This window comes from Balaenoptera physalus, assembly GCF_965194825.1.
Source record: "Balaenoptera physalus genome assembly, chromosome: 16".
NCBI classification, from domain to species: domain Eukaryota; kingdom Metazoa; phylum Chordata; class Mammalia; order Artiodactyla; family Balaenopteridae; genus Balaenoptera; species Balaenoptera physalus.
In genome coordinates this window covers 21,706,558-21,725,843 of record NC_138898.1, presented here as the reverse complement: position 1 = coordinate 21,725,843, position 19,286 = coordinate 21,706,558, and the positions used below count along the sequence as shown (strand labels likewise).

At 41.3% G+C, this 19,286-nt stretch overlaps 1 protein-coding gene across 9 annotated transcripts in view; it reads left to right on the top strand.

The window, feature by feature from the left end:
- Nucleotides 1–19,286, top strand: part of RPRD1B (regulation of nuclear pre-mRNA domain containing 1B) — an 86,837-nt gene that overhangs the window by 32,526 nt on the left and 35,025 nt on the right. The window contains exons 7-8 of one of the 9 annotated variants that reach the window (XR_014254814.1): nucleotides 17,217–17,306; nucleotides 17,999–18,600. The exons of 7 other annotated variants lie outside the window; for them this stretch is intronic. The gene's annotated coding sequence lies outside the window, so the exon portion shown is untranslated. Of the gene's footprint in view, nucleotides 1–17,216; nucleotides 18,601–19,286 lie in introns of those variants that run through there. One more of the 9 variants, XR_014254813.1, reaches the window with a different exon arrangement.

Genomic DNA, 19,286 nt, shown 5'->3' with positions numbered 1-19,286 from the left:
AATAAGAGAGTGTAATTAATGATTCTGGTTGTAAGTCACCATGCCATCTGTTGAACTGCCCCTTGGCAACACATTAAGGGCTTTCTCTGATCTGTCAGACATTGATTATCATGAGCAGCTGCTGTCGGGTGGAACGTGGCACGCTACCATAGAGGACAGAGTCTTTGAGAAGGAGATTGGGTTGGTAGCGTGAATTAACTCTTTGTACGTCTCCCTTCCTCATAGTTGCACTTTCCTCCCTATATTTCTTGGGGGATCATTCTGGTTTCTGTAGAACCAGTGGTTTGCTAGATGCCACAAGAGGTCGTTAAGGCAGAGAGGTGGATCAGAGATTTGAGTGTGTTTTGTTGCTTTCCAGCCCAAATTTCTTTACTCATCTGGGCATTGGAATTCCATTGCTTTAAGAATCAGAACAGGTATGTCCCACGACTGGAAAGTACAGGTTCTGAACTGCCAGTTCTTATTCCAAACCATGTCTCTCAGCCACATGAGCAAAACTATTCATCGTAAAAGTGGAGCTAAATTTGCTACATTTAAAAAAACAAACTACTAGATATAACATAAGATGTTGAAAGATGGTTTTAGTTCTTTCTTTATCCATGTTTGCTAAAAATATGAACGGTTTGCTCCCTAGAATCTGAGATTTTTCTCTCATACCCCATAGTAGACTGGTCTTAATTCCATTATATCCTTACAGTGATGATAAAACTTGCTAAGTATGTGCCACGTGAAAGGTACATTATTACTATGAATTCTTATAAATCTTCCAAAAGTCTCTTATTGATGAGGACAGTAAATAAAGTTACCTACCTTTTTAACATTTATTTTTTTTTAATACTGCCAATCCTTGTTTTAAAACTGCCACATCATGAAGTCTGCTTTTATTTTTTAATCTTTTCATTGCTGTCGGTGTAGAATATGGAATTCTTAGAACTCTGGAAATGTAATTATTTGCTTGAGAGTCTCTTTTCTTCCCAAAGTTCTAATTTGTTAACATGTAAGGTTTTTTTCTTCAAGTTTATATCTTCCTTACGTAATAATCATACCTTTTTATTCTTTCACTTGAGAATTTTATGTTATATTTCTCAGTGGCTTCTAAAGTTTGGGATAGGGAATATAATGATTCAGCGCCTAGGATGGTTCAGACCCTGGGATGTAGAAGACAGAGTTATGGCTCACAGAGAGATTGTGTTTCTGCCCTCAAGGAAATCATATTCTTGTGTAAACATCATGGGTGAACATAAAACCAAACTGAGGGATTGTACATAATATAGATCAAGGAGACAATTGGCAATTGTGATTGTGGTTTAAGGTTAAGTCCAAACTTCCTGGCAGGCACTAAAGCCTTTTCTTAAAAGGAAATAGCAATTGATGAAGGGAAATATACTTATAAATGGAGAACAGCCAGACTGGAGCACACAGATTTATGAAAGGAGACAAAGACAGAAGGTATGGGAGCGGGGTGCCAGAGCCCTCCTGTGGGAATTAGGCTCCATACTCTTTCAAGGGCTGCTTATTCAGCCATGAAGTCAACAAAGCCCATGCCAGGCAGGAGATAATCGGAGAGGAGCATGATGTACGCTCTCCCCTCAATGAGCTTCCACTCTAGTGTGGGAAAAACAGCGAAAAAGGAGTTAAAGGAGAATGTGAGACATGTTCTAAGTAAGGGGACTATCCTAACTCACTGTGTCTAAGTTAAAATAGACCAAGGAAAAATGAATATGTTAATTGTTTAACATTAATTTGATCTGAAGTTTATTTAAAATATAAGAGAATTATAAAATGCACGGGCAGTTTTTGAGCAACATACTGCCTTCAGCAGGTCTTCCAAAGTTCATTAGAATATGTGCTCTTTGGCTACTCTTACAGTGTCAGGAACATAATTGTTCCTCAGTAAATATTTGTTCTGTGAGTTAAATTCATCACCTGATGAAACCTTATTTCATAAAGAAGAGGATTTTCTAGGTTGCATTAAAAAATTAATTCTTGGTTGTAAAGAATATATCAGTAAAGAAAGGTGAGTATTTGATGGAAACTGTGGGTTTCCTCCTTTGTGTTGCTTTTCTTTTTTTTCCTTGAAGTAGAATCATGATTCATTTTGAGGTGATTATTTTTTTTACCTTTTCTTTTTTTTCTGCTTTTCCTTTTGGGTGTTATGGTAGACATTGGCCTTAAACTCCAGGCAGGGTTAGAAGGAGAGCTGCTTAATATTTGTCATGCTTTTGTCATGAACATGAGGAAACACAGAAATGGGAAAGAAGGCATGTAGAAGGAAGCACAAACAGCAGCCCCAAAGTGAGGATAAGGAATGTGGAGGATACAGAAGACGGTGAATTCAAAAAGGAAAAGGCCAAAGGTACCAGAAAAGCCTCTAAACTTCAGTTCTTGGAGCAAAAGGAAGGTTTGTTTCTGGGTGACAGAGGTGACCATTACCCCAAGTGACTGCTAGAAGCTTACAAGCCATAGAGTAGGACAGACAAAGTCCCCGTCTTGTCAGTTTGGAGAAAGTATGATGTGGTATGTTCCGTCTGACTGATCAGGGCATGTGAAAAGCAGAGAGAGAGAAGAAAATCTATTTGTACAAGCATTGAAGAAAAAAAATCAAAAGGAGGAAGGTACCCAAAATTTTACCACCTTAACACATCAGTTGGTTTCTTTTACATCATGGTGTTTGACTAGCAGTGCTCTAGAACTGAAAGGAGACAGTTCTGTGATACACATGCCACTTGGTACACACACAGACTATATGCCACACAGGGAAGAGCTCTGGGGAGATGTGTTCCTATCTGCAGATTTTTTTTTAATTGAGGTGAAATGTATAGAACATAAAAGTAATAACCATTTTAAAGTGTATGCATTTCAGTGGCGTTTAGTACATTCATAGTATTATGCAACCACCACCTATATCAAGTTCCAAAACATTTCACATTCCGTCATACCAAAAGAAAACCCTGTACCCATTAACGAGTCATTCCCTATGCGCCCCCTCCTCCCAGCCCCTGGCAACCGCCAGCCTGCTTTCTATCCCCATGGATTTGCCAATGCTGGATATTTCATATAATTGTGTCTGGCTTCTTTCACTTAGCATGTTTTTTAGGTTCATCCACGTTGTAGCATGTATCAGTACTTCATTTCTTTTTATGGCTGAATTGTCCATTGTATAGGTATGAAAAAATGTCTACCCATTAATTTATTGATGGACAGTTGGATTGTTTCTGCATTTTGGCCATTATGAATAATGGTGCTGTAAACAGTTGTGTACAAGTTTTTGTGGGGACATATGTTTTATTTCTCTTGGGTATATGTATAACTAGGAATAGAATTGCTGGGTCATAAAGTGAATTCTATGTTTAGCTTTTTGAGGAACCACCAAAACTGTTTCCCATAGCAGCTGTACCATTTTACATTCCCATTAGCAGTGTATGAGGGTTCCAGTTTCTCCACATCCTCGTCAGCACTTGATAATTGTCTGTCCTTTTTAAATTCTAGCCATCCTAGTGGATGTGAAGCGATATCTTGTGGTTTTGATTTGCATTTCCATGACGACTAACGGGGATGAGCGTCTTAGCATGTGCTTGTTGGCCATTTGTGTATCTTTTTTTTGAGCAGTGTTTATTCAAGGCCTGTGCCCATTTTTGAATTGGGTTGTTTGTTCTTGAATTGTAAGAGTTCTTTGTATGTTCTGGATATTAAACTCTTATCAGATAAATGCTTTGCAGATATTTTCTCCCATTTTATAAGTTGTCTTTTCACTTTCTTCGTAATGCCCTTTGAAGTAGTAAGTTTTTAATTTTGGTGAGTTCTACTGTGTTTTTTCTTGTGTTGCCTGTGTTTTGGTGTCACATTTAAGAATCCATTGGCAAATCCCAGATCATGAAGATTTACTCCTGTGTTTTCTTCTAGGAGTTTTGTAGTTTTAGCTTTTACATTTGGGTTGTTGAGTTAATTTTGGTATATGATGTGAGGTGGGGCAGGGGGACGTGAGTGCAACTTCATTATCTGCATATAGATATCTAGTTGCCCCAGCACCATTTGTTGTCCCCCACTGAATACTTGGCACTTTTGTAAAAAAATCGGTTGGCCATAGATGTATGGGTTTATTTCTGGACTGTCTGTTCTATTCCACTGATCTGTGTGTCTGTCCTATGCAGGTATCACAACTCTTTTGATCTCTGTAGCTTCATAGTAAGTTTTAAGATCAGAAAATGTGAGTTCTCAACTTTGTTGTTGTTGTTTTTCATTATTGTTTGTCTATTTGGGGCCTGTTGCAATTCTGTGTGAATTTGAGGATCAGCTTTTCCATTTCTGCAAGAAAGGCTGTTGGAGTTTTAATAGGAATTGTGTTGAATCTGGAGATTGCTTTGGGCACTATTGCCATTTTAACAATCTTAGGCATTCTAATCCATGAACATGAGATGTCATCCCAATTATTTAGGTATGCTTTAATTTCTGCTGCAGGATTTTAAAAGAGATGCTAGAGTATCACTTACTGATGCACTTGATATTATAAAGGCCCTGTTTAGGTGCCCTGGGTATCAGGGACCACAGTAGAAGACAGTATGCGCCTCCTTTCAGTAGGCAGTGTCTTACGCACCTCTAGAAGGCATGCATATGTATGCGTGTGCACTCAACAAAGTCACCAGGGCATGGTCAGTGACAGCCAGCTTCACTCTGCAAAGTAAAGGCCTGGATGTCTAGGTAAGGTCGTTAACAGGATTACTGAGCTGGACAGAACCTTAGAGGTTGTATAGTCCAGCTTCTGAATTGGTAAAGAAACTCAGACCCAGAGTTAGCCCAGACCAGGAATACAATTCAAAGCAGACATCTTGTAATTTTTATTGGGTTTGTGTTTTTGTTTGTTTATTGTGGGTTTTTTAAATTAATTAATTTATTTCATAAGGTCAGGTCACAGCAGAAAGACACTCTACACAGAAGAGTAGCCAGAGTTGATCATTTCAGCAATCCCAAGAATCTTGTTTCAGAGACATGACATCTTATGTAGGGGGATTAAAATGGTTGCATGAAAGCATTCTAAAGTGGCCCTCGAGAAAACCTTTCTGAGTTTGAGAGAGCCCATTTTGCCACCAAGGTTCTGAGTACCCTCCTGCTATAACTGTGCATGCTCTTGCTCTGAGAGGAAGGGAGAAATTGGTTCATGGAACTTGGGCCTGCTGCTCTTTCCCCAGCTTGGCTCCTCCCCCTCAGCTGTAATGAATTCAGGAGCACAGCTTTCTACTTCAGGCAACACAGCTGGGAAGGGGGAAACGGCCCGGAATCCAGCATTGTCTTGTGATTCTTCATGTATCTGTTTGTAATTTGGTTATAACAGACTTCAGAAAGTCTTTGACTGTAGCTGAGGGGCGCTAAACCAAACTGCTGGCCGTCTGTTGTTTTTGGCAGCATCCTCCACCTCCCTGCAGGGAGCACGTGGTTAGAAGTGTTCATTCCTGTAATGGGATAGGCAGTAGGTGGAGATAGAGAGCTCCTTTTTTGTCAGCTTTGGAGTAAATTCTCCCCTTTCCCCATGGTGATGGAAGCCAGTATCTCGTCATCCATTATAGTGAGGGCAGATGGGAGCAGGTGATCTAATCCTCATTTTATAATCGGAGGGGGTTTTTGTTTGTTTTTTTGGTTTTAAAAAAATTTTTGGCCACACTGCGTGGCATGCGGAATCTTAGTTCCCTGACCAGGGATTGAACCCGTGTCCCCTGCAGTGGAATGAACCCGTGTCCCCTGCAGTGGAAGCTCTCAGTCCTAACCACTGGCCCACCAGGGAATTCCCTAATCCTCACTTTAGATAAGAAGACAAAGCTCAGCATTTATATGAGCAATTCAAGGTCACAGAGGAAGTCAGTGAGGACCAGAACCCCAGTCTCCTGAAACCTGACTCCAGTGATCATCTACTGTGTTCGCCTGGGAACTGAGAGGCCCTGCCTGGTCCCCCACTAAGCAGTCTTCTACACTCACTGCCCTTCCTCAGCATGTCATTCTTTCCTCCCTAGACTAGCAGTGCTGTCAGCACCACGGGCTGTAGAATAGTTGTTGAGGCAGGTCAGTCTGCTCACATGGGTCAAGTGATCAGGGGGGTTGTACTCATGTCCTTCCCCACACAGCAGGCCTTGGCTTGCTTACTGCTTTTTCATCCCTTTGATGTGGGACCCTTTTTTTTTTTTTTTTTTAAATAGGTTTCCCTCCAATAGTTGGGGACTTTTCTTGAGTTGTGTGGTTCTGTGAGTAATATGGAGTTTGGAGGCAGTGTTTAGTCCTTGGATTCCTTCCATTCATTTTAGGTGCTGATTATAGCTCAGGCCAGATTTGCAGCTGGAACTTTTATCTATCGGTGTGTGCGCTTAGGTGTGTGTGTGTGTTCTTTCTATATTAATCTCTTGTCACTCCAGGGGGGAAAATGCCCCATATAATGTACTTCACTTACTTGGTGACCTAAGGGCATGGTTCACTGACATTTGAGACTTTACACTGAAAAAAGTGATGTGATTTCAAAGCTCTCCCAGCTGGAATTCCATACTTTTTTTTTTTTTAAGATTTTTTTTGGTGTGGACCAATTTTAAAGTCTTTATTGAATTTGTTACAATATTGCTTCTGTTTTATGTTTTCGGTTTTTTTGCCGCAAGGCATGTGGGAGCTTAGCTCCCTGACCAGGGATCAAACCCACACCCCCTGCATTGGAAGGCAAAGTTTTAACCACTGGACCACCAGGGAAGTCCCTGGAATTCCATACTTTTAGCCACAGCGTTGTTTTTGTATTTATAGTTCAACTGTTGATGAATCCTCCTCCTTCCTGAAACAGCTCCACTGAGTTTTAGCTGGTGTATGTAGCACTAATTTTTCGTATTTATTTATAAAGTGCATATACATATTGAGTCAAAACAGCATCCGGGCCCCATGTCACTGCTCGTCTTTGAAAACATTCATTCTTATTCAACTAATATTCAGTTCTTTCTCTTTTCTTTTTTTCTGATTATGAAAGAAGCACATCATAGGAAACGTAGAAAAATTAAGTATAAAGAAAAAAATCGTAATCTCACGACCCAGAGATAACTACTTTTAGTTTTGGTATATTTCTTTTATTTTTTCCTTCTATTTTAAAATTAAAATAATCATAATGTCATGCCTTTTAAAACTTTACGTGATCATTTTCCCTTATTGACAAAAACTTTATAAACATTTTAAATGGCTGCTTGAATATCTGTGGTTGGATATTCAATGATTATTTTTATTGTACTGTTTCTTTTTTCTTCCCCCCCCCCCCGCCCCTCCCCACTTTGGGCTAACTTTTAGTCTGGATTATTTCCTTCCTATAAATTTCTAGAAATTGATTCTGTATGTGTGCAGATGTCTGCTTGTCTCTAAGTACCCTGCAGGTCATATGCATTTTAAGGTCTTTGCCACCAGTAGGCATTTCTGTCTTAAGGGTTCTTGATCTTTTTCAAAGCATCTTAGGCAGTCTAGAACTTTATTGAGCTTTATAGACAGACAGAAGATATATATGTATAATATGTGTATATATATCCACAGGTTAAGGATTAATCTTCGTTTTATGAAGGAATGAACATTGAATAGTTTAATTAGACAAATAGGGCTCTCTTCTAGGTTTTATCTGTTTACATTTGGAACAGCTGTGGGAAAATAGCAATTCCTTCTTATTATAGTATTGACTTGAGTGAGCATAACTTTGAGAGCAGAGTTCAGATTACAGAAATTTGAGCTCTTGTGTCTAGGTGTCTATTTGACCCAATGGGTACATGTTATTTCGAGCAAAGATCTATTTTAGTCTTTATGAATGTTCCTACTCCTGTTAAGGTGGGTCTTCTGCTCCCACTTCAAGTTGTGATTTTTGAAGAAAGTAAAATTGGATTGTGGCATACTCTGCAATCTTCTAAGTTATATCTCTGACTTGTTTTTCCTTATAAAATGTAGGACTTGAAATAAGGTCAGAAAGAGTCTTTTTCCATGATTAGGGCAAAAATGTGCATGCTTATAAGAGCCAACCTGAAACCTTTACAAAGTCCCTGAGGTACATACAGCATGCTTCACGTAAAGAAGTTATGGTACCAGCCAAATGTCATTATGACTCTGCCAGCCTCCTTATTTGTTCTCTTCCTTATTCAGGTTCTTCAGCATCTTTAGGAAAAAGTGTGGACCACTCTCTTGCTTCTTCCAGTCATTAGGTACTTTGAGAATTTTAAGCAGAGTAACTTCGCAAATTTCAACTCGGCAAAAATTTGCCAGCAGCCTTCTAAGCATTCTTGGGGTTTGGATAGTGATTATGTATAGACACATCCCACTTTTTCTTCATGATGTCTGGTATGATGTATTTGGTGCTTTTCCGAGTCCTTTTATTTTGCCCATAGTGTTTCTGCTCTGTGGGACATAAACTCACTAGGAGTTATTCCCAGAAAGATACCGTTTGCCCCAGTTAGGATTTAGTGATGAGGACCTAAAGTGCCCATTCCAGGCTCTTTCTGACTTTCTCTACTGAGACCAGTGGTCTTTGCAGCCTCTTGTCTTTGGCGTGGTTTTTCATTTATAAAATAACAGTTTTACCCTCACCTGGGGCAAACAGGTTCCAATACTTGTCTAACCTAAGTTGTTAGTGTTTGCCTTTCTTTATCCCACAGGATCTTTAGGGCCAGGTTATTTTCCTTTCTGTGGAAGAAGTCTCCAGTAGGCTGGCTGAAGGGGTCCTTCTCAGCACGTGGAGCATGCTTTGCCTCTCTAATATTTTTTTTAAATCACATTCACACAAGCACACCCCTGCACCACTACCACTATCCCTTTGTAACTTCGTGTCTCTTCTTGCTGCCTCTGCTTACCCCATTGCAGCTTAGCAGGCGTATCTCCATTACTGTCTTTAGAATCTTCCACCAGTAGTCTAATCTCAAAAGCCAAAAGATACTTTTCAGTCTCTGTCTCTCATCTCCTTTTCTCTTTTTGGCCCTCTCTATAGCATTTTATACTATTTAATAATTTTTATGTGTTTTCCTTCTCTGGTTTCTGTATCCCACCTTCTGCTGGTTCTAGGACTTTTGTCCTTTAATCAGCTTTTCTCCATCCTTGCCCTTTATTTTATTTTATTATTATTATTTTTAATAAATTTATTTATTTATTTATTTTTGGCTGTGTTGGGTCTTCGTTTCTGTGCGAGGGCTTTCTCTAGTTGCGGCAAGCGGGGGCCACTGTTCATCGCGGTGCGCGGGCCTCTCACCGTTGCGGCACTCTCCTGTTGCGGAGCACAGGCTCCAGACACGCAGGCTCAGTAGCTGTGGCGCACGGGCCTAGTTGCTCTGCGGCATGTGGGATCTTCCCAGACCAGGGCTCGAACCCGTGTCCCCTGCATTGGCAGGCAGACTCTCAACCACCGCGCCACCAAGGAAGCCCCCATCCTTGCCCTTTAAATGTGGGTTTTCCTTTAGCTTTTTTCTTATTCCAGACCTTTTCCTTGAGTGACATAAAGTGGCTTCAGCTACCACCTTTGTGCTGATGGCTTAAATCTAAATCTTTACCTAGACCCTTCCTTGTACTTAAGACCCATTTATCTTATTTCCACAGACACTTCTTACTTAATATGGTCAAACCACACCATCTCTTCCCTTCCAACCTTTCCTTTCCTCCTCTTCCCCTCTCTTGGAGAAGAGCATTGCCGTTCATCAAAACCAGACCCTGGACCTCATCCAGTGTTTCTCCCCCTATTTTTCCCACCTCCCACACCAGTCATTTCACCCTCGTCATGTCCCAGTCTCTCCCTCAGCTCCTCTGCTGCACCTCTGCCAGACAAGCTCCCGTCGCCTGTCTTCCACATTGGAGTAGTCACCAAGCCATTGTGATCTTTGTCTCCTCAAGTTTTCTTGAATTTGTCCCCCTTCTCTTCATCTCTGTCTCCACCTCCACCACCTTAGTTCAGGCTGTCACCATGTCTCACCTGGTCGCCTGCAGTAGCCTCATTACTGGTCCATCTGCATTTGTTCTTATGCCCTGTGATCCATTCTTTGCGTGGCACCCTGTGATGTTTTCAGCATGCAGCTCTGGGCATGTCATTCTCTGCTCAAACGTTTAAATGGCTTCCCATTGCTCCTAGAATATAGGCCCAAATCCTCACATGTGGCCGTCCCCCCACCCCACCCCAGGACTTGGCCCCTGCTGACCTCATCAGCCATATCTCTTGCCGTGTTCCATTGCATTTTGTCTGTGCTGGCCTTCTTTTGTCTCTGGCTTCATATGTGCTGCTCCCTCTGCCTAGAACACTCTCTCCCTCCTTTACTTCCCACTGGTTACCCTTACCTGGTTGATCCCCATTCATCGTTTATATCCCAAGTCAAACAGTATTTCCCGGAAACCCCATCTCCACCCCATAAAGCCAGGTCTCTCCCCGCTGCCACCCCCCATATATACTGTCGTAGCTCCCTATCATTTTCCTTTAGAGCACCACATAGTTTGTCATTCTGTTTAGGGATTATTTGGTGATTCTCTGACCAGATCATAAAATCCTGGCTGTATTGTCATTCTTTCATCCCCAACCCTATCCTGATGCTTGGCTCAGCGTCTCACCTCAGGTGGCACATATGGTTGCAGTTCGGTTCATCTCCAGGTGCAGTCAGAGGATGTCTTCAACGGGGGCTCCTTCTGGTTGAGGACATTCCTACAAGATCTAGGCTTTACTCCTGAGACACATCCTTTTTCTCGCTCAGCTTTTAGATTGATAGGGTTGGACTATGGTGCCACCTAATTAAAAATTCTGTGACTTTTTTCCCCTCGTCTTGGAGGTCATGGGCCTTTTCATTTTCTCAAGCCAGCTTCTAGTAAATGTGCTAAATTTTCAGGTCATACTCAAATGGTTTGTGGGAGGAAGGACTTTGTATCCCATTAATAATTCTCTTTTTCTTCAATTCTGTACATCTTTAACATATAAATCAGGAAGATTAAATATTACTTATAAAATAATAAACATGGGAGGGGTGATTGTTCTTTTCCCCTCTCAGATCTGTTCATTGACATTGAACAGTTTTGTAGGACTGCTTTTGAGACCAAGTGCTTGGTCTCATTCAGAACTCACCATCACCCCAGGATATAGGCATTATTTCCATTCCCATCTTAGGAGGACGCTAAGCCCAGCAAGGTAAAGTCACATGTCATACCACAGACAAGAGGTAGAGTAGGATCTGAACCTTGGATTTTATGACTCTGAGTTTTTTCTGTTCGACCACAGAGACCTCCCTCCAGTGGGAGTGTGATATACCCTCAGTCTTTTGGAGGAGCTAGGAAATACATTTTCTTCCTTTTTTTGCTAATGGGAAGGAATTGATGTTTTTTTTATTGCTTATAGAGAGAGCTGTATCCAAATACTGTGCAGTAACCTACAGGCTAGCCTGCTTCAGGCAGACCGTCTAGCACTTAAAATTATAATAAACATTGCTTAAAATTATTTTGTGTGAAAAATGTCCTTTTCCTTTCTACCCTTTGCTTCTCATTTGCCTTCTAGGAATGCTTGACTCCACCAGTATTAGGCTCAAAAGGAGAAACAGGTGAAAAGTTGGCACCTTTGATGCTTGCACAGCATCAATAACCTGGTTCTTTATTAAAATAGTCATTAAGGAAGTCAGTTTGTGGGGGCTTTATTTGCCTAAAACTTGCATATTTGAAGGTTAACTTTTTAAAAAAGAACTAATTATAAATAATTCTTCCTATACATTAGTATTTTGGTTTTATCTGGTTTTGTATGAGGGATCCATTGCATAAATGGTGTAAGCATTTTTGAAGGACCCAGGTCATTTTTAAATAAGTCTCTTTTTAAAGCACTTTTATAGGCATCCGTTAAATTGTAAATTTTAGCTTTATGATTACGTTAAGGTTTGAAAATTTGCGCAGTCCTAAAACTGATTTTATTTTTGTTAGTTTCATTTTTTATTAGTTTAGTTATGTATATACAATGACTTTTCATTCTTCTTCCCTTGCTTTTGCAATTCCCTATCAGAAGGGGTTTTTTGTTGTGATAGTAGAAGCTCCCTTAAACCTTTGGTGTAGAGGGTCCTCTGGGGAGAAGGAAATACCCTGAAAACACTTTGTGGTATGATTTCAAGTTTAAGAAGCCTGTTCCCACTTGATTCCTCCAATGGACGGTTGGATTGCTCTGGGATCGCTCTGAGAATACTCCTAATTGTAGTCATTTTGTCATTTTCCCTTCTGGGAAGTACCTTGTGTGTTCTGTTGGAAGCGGGTGGGGGTGAGGGATTTCCTCCTCTGCCCCTCTTGAGCTTTTGTGGCTGGACTAAGAATAAAACTGACAGAAGGCAGATTAAGAGGAGAAAAAGAAACAAATTTTAATCATGTGCATGGAAATCTCATAAAAATGGGACCTAAGAAGTAGCCAGAGAAGGCAGCTTTTATACTTTTTAGACAAACAATAAATTTGTGAGGAATTGACAGCACAAAAAAACTTAGGCTTTGAGTGCTTAATTAGAAAAGAATCTAAACAGAATTTAAGCTTGGGGTAGTAAATTAAAGAAGTAAAGTAACAAGGTTTGTTTATACAGGCTTCTCGGCTCTGAATTCCTTGTCTCTGACAGTAAGTGTGTCCTTCTACCTCCAGATGCAGAGAGAACCTTTCACGTGAGAGATTTATTTCTTGCTTTTCAGGGAGACAGAGGAGGGTCAGAGTCTTTTTTTTTCCTTATAGCAGCGGCTTCTTAAGCAGCTTCAATTCAAAATAATCAATATGCCATGGTGGCACATTTTGGGGCAGCCCACTCTGAGCCCCAACAATACCTTTATTACTGATTTTAGTAATGGATCCGCGAGGCCCTGAATACTGGGATCGGAGCCATGACTTCCTCTTTTCCCTGTATCTTGTATCTTACTCAGCAGCTCCAGCCCTGCTGTGACACCCCAGAATGTATCATTTTGAGATGTCTCCGCTGCCACTGAGTCATATGGAGCATGGAGCTGGGTGAGAGAGAGGTGCAAGTCAGCGATGGCTTTTCAGCGTTCCCGTGTAGATCCTTGAAGAAAAATTAAAAACAGCATTCTTATTTTCAGTCCAAAGATCTATAGGTTGTACTTTCCCTTAAAAAAAATGAATGAAAGAAAGAGAAATTAATTAACTAATTGGGGTTTAAGTAGAAGCTGTGACTTCTATGTGTAGATCCTGTGAGCCTTAGTGGCAAGAGGTGAGCCTCCTGGCAGGACGAGGGGGCTGAGTGGGCACGTTAAGTAATCTTAGGGCGAGGATCAGCTTCCCCTTTCTGCCTGGCTCTCTTTACCCTTCATACGATGAAGCCGTTCTTTGACTTTGAAGCCGTCCTCTGAACAGGGCCCTTCATAAACTTCTTCATGCATAATAACCCTTTATGATTCTTAATTGGGAGTAGCCAAGCAGTGGGTGATTTTTATATACCGTATGTCCTATAGCACAGCAGAGCAAGATAAAGGAACACATGAGTCTTGTTACTGGAAATCTTATCAAATCAAGCCCGTGCCTGTGGTGTTATTTCTAACATAATATTTCCTATGTAAATAATTCTTAGCAAGAAAAAAGTAGGTTTGACAGTGTTTACATTTTGATCGGTATTTCTTACACGAGTTGCTAGAGAAGATGCTTCTAATTTTGTTGTTTTGGAAATGAAATTCCTGTCGAAAGGTCACTGTGATGTCGGACCCTGTCATTTCTAACCATCTCATCCCCAAGCTCATCTGCAGCGTGTCAGGTTTGGCTTCCCGCTCTAACCAAACAAGGCAAAGAATGTGTCAGTCTTGCTTCCTTCAGCCAGTTGTCTTGGTGCTCCATGCTGGACTGTGTTCCCGCAGAGTCAGCTGGATCCATAGGAAGCAGGGGGACGTTGGACACATTTTCTCCCTCTGGTTTGAAGAGTCTGTGAGGCAAGATTCCAGCGCTTTGTCAGGACCATAAATCCTCGGCATTATCTTAGAACTACGCATTGGGCCTTTACCTTCTATGTTTTAAACATTTCTTGGCAGTCAGATAAACCCAGGCAATTCCTCACAGGTGCCTGCTTTCCCCTCCACCTCCTCTCCTCAAGGATCCTGAAACAGGGCAGCCGTAACAGCAAATCTGGTGGAACTCCTGCCTGTTTCATGGCTCCCCATGGCCTCTCTAGGGTGGCGTGGGGTTTGCTGCAGTAGGTGCCTGTAGCAGAATGGAGGGTTCAGCTCAACCCATCACCTCTGCCACCACCCCAGTATAAATTATGCATGAGCAGGGAAGGAAAAGCAACAGCTGCCTGGGTTTGCCTTGTCTTTTCTTGCTTAAGGTAGGTAGTGGAGGAAGAGGCAAGTGTCTGAAGGCAAGAGTATGAAAAAGAGCCGTGTGAAGTGTGGGTGAGGTGAATTAGCTGGTAGGGAGAGAAGACTGATGAGCAGGAGCGGTGCAGCGGCGTCATCTGCTGGTGTAAATGGTACAGGGCTTGATCTCTCGAATTCCTGTACCAGGCAAGGCAAGGGGGCATGAGCCTTAGACTAAAGGCTAAGTCCTCTGTTACAAGTGTAAGGTATTTTAAACAAGGAGCATGTGACCACCTTGCCACATCATTTGTCTGAATGGTACTTGGTTTGCTAAAGAGATTGTGGGATACAGCACACTTAAATGAGTCAAAAGAACTTGAATGGGTCTCATCACTTTGAAGTTGGTTTTCATGGTATCATGAAAGGAAGCCTGGATTTCTGCTGAGCACAGGAGTTGCTGAGGGCATGGTTTGGAACCTTGTAGCAGCAGAGCTTGTGGACCACAGTTGTCAGAAAGCACGCTAGTAGGTTGAGAAAAAAGATTCTTGGATTCTCCTGAGGTCTGTTTCCTTTGCCCGTCCAGAACCTAAGAGAATAACTGGAAAGGCAGCTATCAAGGGAGTGCCGTGACCCGGCAGATTCTTCACAGGGACCACCGGGGAAGTCCCTGTTTTAACAGTTTTGAAAGCAGTCTTCACCTGTATTTAGATATTTAGAGTATATATCTAATCACTCTTGCTGATACGTTTTAACCTCTTGTCCCATTGGTCATTTTTTTTAAGGCTATTTTTTAGAACAATTTTAGGTTCACAGCAAAATTAAGAGGAAGGTACAAAGATTTCCCATATACTCCCTATCCCCAGATATGTATAGTCTCCCAACTATCAACATTCTCCAGGTGTGGTACGTTTGTTACTGTTGAAGAACCTACACTGACACACTATAATCACCTAAAGTCAGTAGTTTACATTAGGGTTCACATTGGTGTTGTACATTCTGTGGGTTTGGACAAATGTATAATTTATCATTACAGTATTTTCACTACCCTAAAAATCATCTCTGCTCCACCTGTTCATCCCTCCATACTTCCCTCCAACCTTTGCCTCCATGATTTTGCCTTTTCCAGAATGTCATATAGTCGGATTCATACAGTAGTTAGCCTTTTCAGATTGGCTTCTTTCACTAAATGATATGCATTTAAGGTTTATCCATGTCTTTTCATGGCTTGATAGCTCATTTCTTTTTAGTGCTGAATAATATGCTGTTGTTTGGATGTACCAAAGTTTATTTATCCATTCACCTACTTAACGACATCTTGGTTGATTCCAACTTTTGGAAGTTAGGAATAAGGCTGTTACGATCATTCGCGTGCAGGTATTTGTGTGGGCATAGATATTCATCTCCTTTGGGTAAATACCAACAAGCATGATTGCTGGATCATATGGTAAGAGTATGTTTAGTTTTGTAAGAAGCCACCAAATTGTCTTCCAAAGTGGCTGTACCATTTTGCATTCCCACCAGCAATGTATTTGACAGTTCCTCTTGCTCCACATCCTAACCAACATGTGGTGTTGTCGGTGTTCTGTGCTTTGGCTATTCTAATAGGTGTGGGGTGGTATCTCAACAGTGTTTTAATTTGCATGTCCCTGATGACATGTGATGTCTTTCACAAACATTTTCTCCCAGTCTCTGGCTTGTCTTTTCATTCTCTTGACAGTCTTTTGCAGAGTTGAAATTTTTCATTTTAATGAAGTCCAGCTTGTCAGTTCTTTCATGGATCATGCCATTGGTGTCCTATGTAAAAAGTCATCACCAAACCAAAGACCATTTAGATTTTCTTCTGTGTTATCTTCTAGGAGTTTTATAGTTTTGTGTTTTACCTTTAGGTCTCTGATTCATTTTGAGTTAATTTTTGTAAAGGATATAAGATTTGTGTCTAGATCTGGTTTTTTGCATGTGGATGTCCAGTTGTTGAAAATACTATCTTTTCTCCGCTGTATTGCATTTGCTCCTTTGTCAAAGATCAGTTGATTATATGGGTCTATTTCTGGGCTCTCTATTCTGTTGCATTGATCTATTTGTTTATTCTTTTGCCAGTATTGCGTTGTCTGGATTACCACAGCTTAAAGTAAGTCTTTTTTTTTTTTTTTTAAAGTGATCAGTTGTTTTTTTTTAAATTTATTTATTTATTTATTTATTTATTTTTGGCTGCGTTGGGTCTTCGTTTCTATACGAGGGCTTTCTCTAGTTGGGGCGAGCGGGGGCCACTCTTCATTGCGGTGCGCGGGCCTCTCACTGTCGCGGCCTCTCTTGTTGCGGAGCACAGGCTCCAGACGCGCAGGCTCAGTAGTTGTGGCTCACGGGCCTAGTTGCTCCACGGCATGTGGGGTCTTCCCAGACCAGGGCTCGAACCCATGTCCCCTGCATCGGCAGGCAGATTCTCAACCACTGCGCCACCAGGGAAGCCCTAAAGTAAGTCTTAGAGTCAGGTAGTTTCTAACTTTGTTCTTCTTTTTTAACATTGTGTTGGCTATTCAGAATCTTTTGCCTCGCCATATAAACTTTAGAATTAGTTTGTCTGTATCTACAGAATAACTTGCTGTGGTTTTGTTGGGATTGCCTTGGATCTGTAGATCAAGTTGGGAAGAACAGACATCCTAATAGTATTGAATATTCCTATCCATGAACATGGAATATCTCTCCATTTATTTACTTCTGTGTTCAGTCATCAGAATTTTGTAATTTTCCTCCTATAGATCTTATACATATTTTGTTAGATTTATACTTAAGTATTTCATTGTTTTGGGGCTAATGTAAAGGTATTTGGGTTTTAATTTCAAATTCCACTAGTTCATCACTGATATATATAGGAAAGCAATTGACTTTTATATATTAACCTTGTATCTTGCAACTCTATGTTTTTTAATCCTTTTCAGTGAATCCCACTTTCATCCTTTCTCTAGTGATGCCCTCCTCCTAGGCTCATGCAACTGCTCTTAAAATAGAAATCCCTATGGGAAGAGAACGAGAAGAAATGCCCATGGCACAAGGAGGTATGGGCATGATCCATCCACTTTCATAGTGGCCTGAAGAGAGGACTTTAATATGGAACATATTTCCTTTTATTAAAATGAAGTTTCTGTGGTGATATCTAGAATATAATAGCAGCCTAAGCATGAGATACCTCTCCACTCTCCTAAACAGAAATAAATGGGATTTTTTTTTTTTAAGATTGCCTTTGAAGAGAGTTATTTGAACTTAAGGTAGTGTGGGGGTGTTATCAGATCAATCACTTTTCCTTTTTTTAAAACTATTTATTTATTTAGGCTGCACCAGGTCTTAGTTGCAGCATGTGGACTTCTTAGTGGCGGCATGCGTGCGGGATCTAGTTCCCTGACCAGGGATCAAACCCAGGCCCCCTGCGTTGGGAGCGCAAGAGTCTTCCCACTGGACTGCCAAGGAAGTCCCAGCCACCTTTCCTTTTGACTTCAGGTGGACTTGCTAAATTAGTCTAAGGATTACCCAAGAGTGAGGACCCTTGGATTCTGATCTCAGGGCAGCTCACTGGAGACTCAGTGATTTTCAAACTGTTCTTGAGGAATTCCTTCAACTGAAGTGCTCTGTAGCTACCCAGACTGGATGACTCTGAGTTGAGGTGGCTTTTCATTTGTCAGCTTTGGTCAGAGGATTTGGGCAGGGAGCAAGGGGTAACTATTCAGTAACTATTTTACCTTTTTTGTACTAGAATTCAGGAGAAGTTAAATAAATGAATCCATGTCCAGTAATAGAGAATTGGTCTTCTCTATTAATTTCCTGTGAAGTCTGTGAAACCAAAGAAGAAAACTATTAGTGGAGGGAAGGGCAGAGAGCCTTCACATTTTAGGTCCTCAAATTTGAAAGTAGTTTTCAGTTTCAAGAATGAAAGGTGATTACTTTATGTGTTGTGCTTGTGCGTGATATTATCTTTTATATATTGTTAATTCATTGGGCAGCTGTGTAGACACCTACTGCTTACAGGGCACTGCTGGGCATGGTGGATGCTGGGTGAAGCACATAGGTCTGGTCCTAGCCTCCCGATGCTTGCTAGTTTGATGGAGGAGTCACTATCAATAATTAATGTAAGTCATTTTTTTAGTTGTATTAAGTCTACGAAGGTAAAAAATGGGGTGCCAGGAGAGCTTACTTTCTTAACCTGTCCCTTGTCTGTTCGTTTGATGGCTTGTGTGAGCAGCTCTCATTTCAGGTGGAAGGCTGACCGCCACCAGTCATGTAGGGGTGGAGCCTCCCTGCCCATTTCCCCATTCCCCTCTTCCACTCCTTGCTTGGAATTTGTCTTTACAACTCAAAGTAAGTGTTCTTCATTTAACCTTTTCCCTGTCTTATCACTCTTCCTAGGAGTGCTTAAGCTTATGCCCTCAAACCCTTTGCCTCTCTAAGTGTGCATAGGTGTCTGGCATGAAGGAATCTGGAACTTGAAGAAAAACCTTACGGGTGGTCCAGTTCCTTCAGTTTTCAGATAAAGAAGGATGAAGGAAAGGAGGGAACACGTCCACAGTCACACAGAAACTAAAAGAGCCAGAACTAAACCCAGGGCTTTGAGTCTCAGCCCTGTGCTTTCTGTTACCTTCCTGCAGGAGACGCTTTAGTCGCCAAGGGCCCAGCCTCAGGAACCTCCTTATCCTTGCAGAAACACCAAGGAGGGTGACACAGTTAGAGGGAAAAAGTCAAGCCCCAAAGGGGTTGTAAACCACAGATCTCACATGGCCCAGAGTTGTTACTCCATACAGATTTACCAAGAAGACCTTTTAGCTGGGAGCTGAGGAAAGAAAATAGTATGTTCAGTTCCTGTCATCAGGGGAGTCATATTTTAGGGAAACAGAGAAGTCTTGTATGTATGGAGAGAGTACCTAAGAGCAGTCTGTTAGGGGCGCAGTGCACAGGAAAGCCAGTGGAGATGGGGACCAATGTCTTGGATAAGGAGGAAAGATTTTTCTAGAGCAGTGGGACTCAGCAAGTAGGCGAAGGAGTGGAGT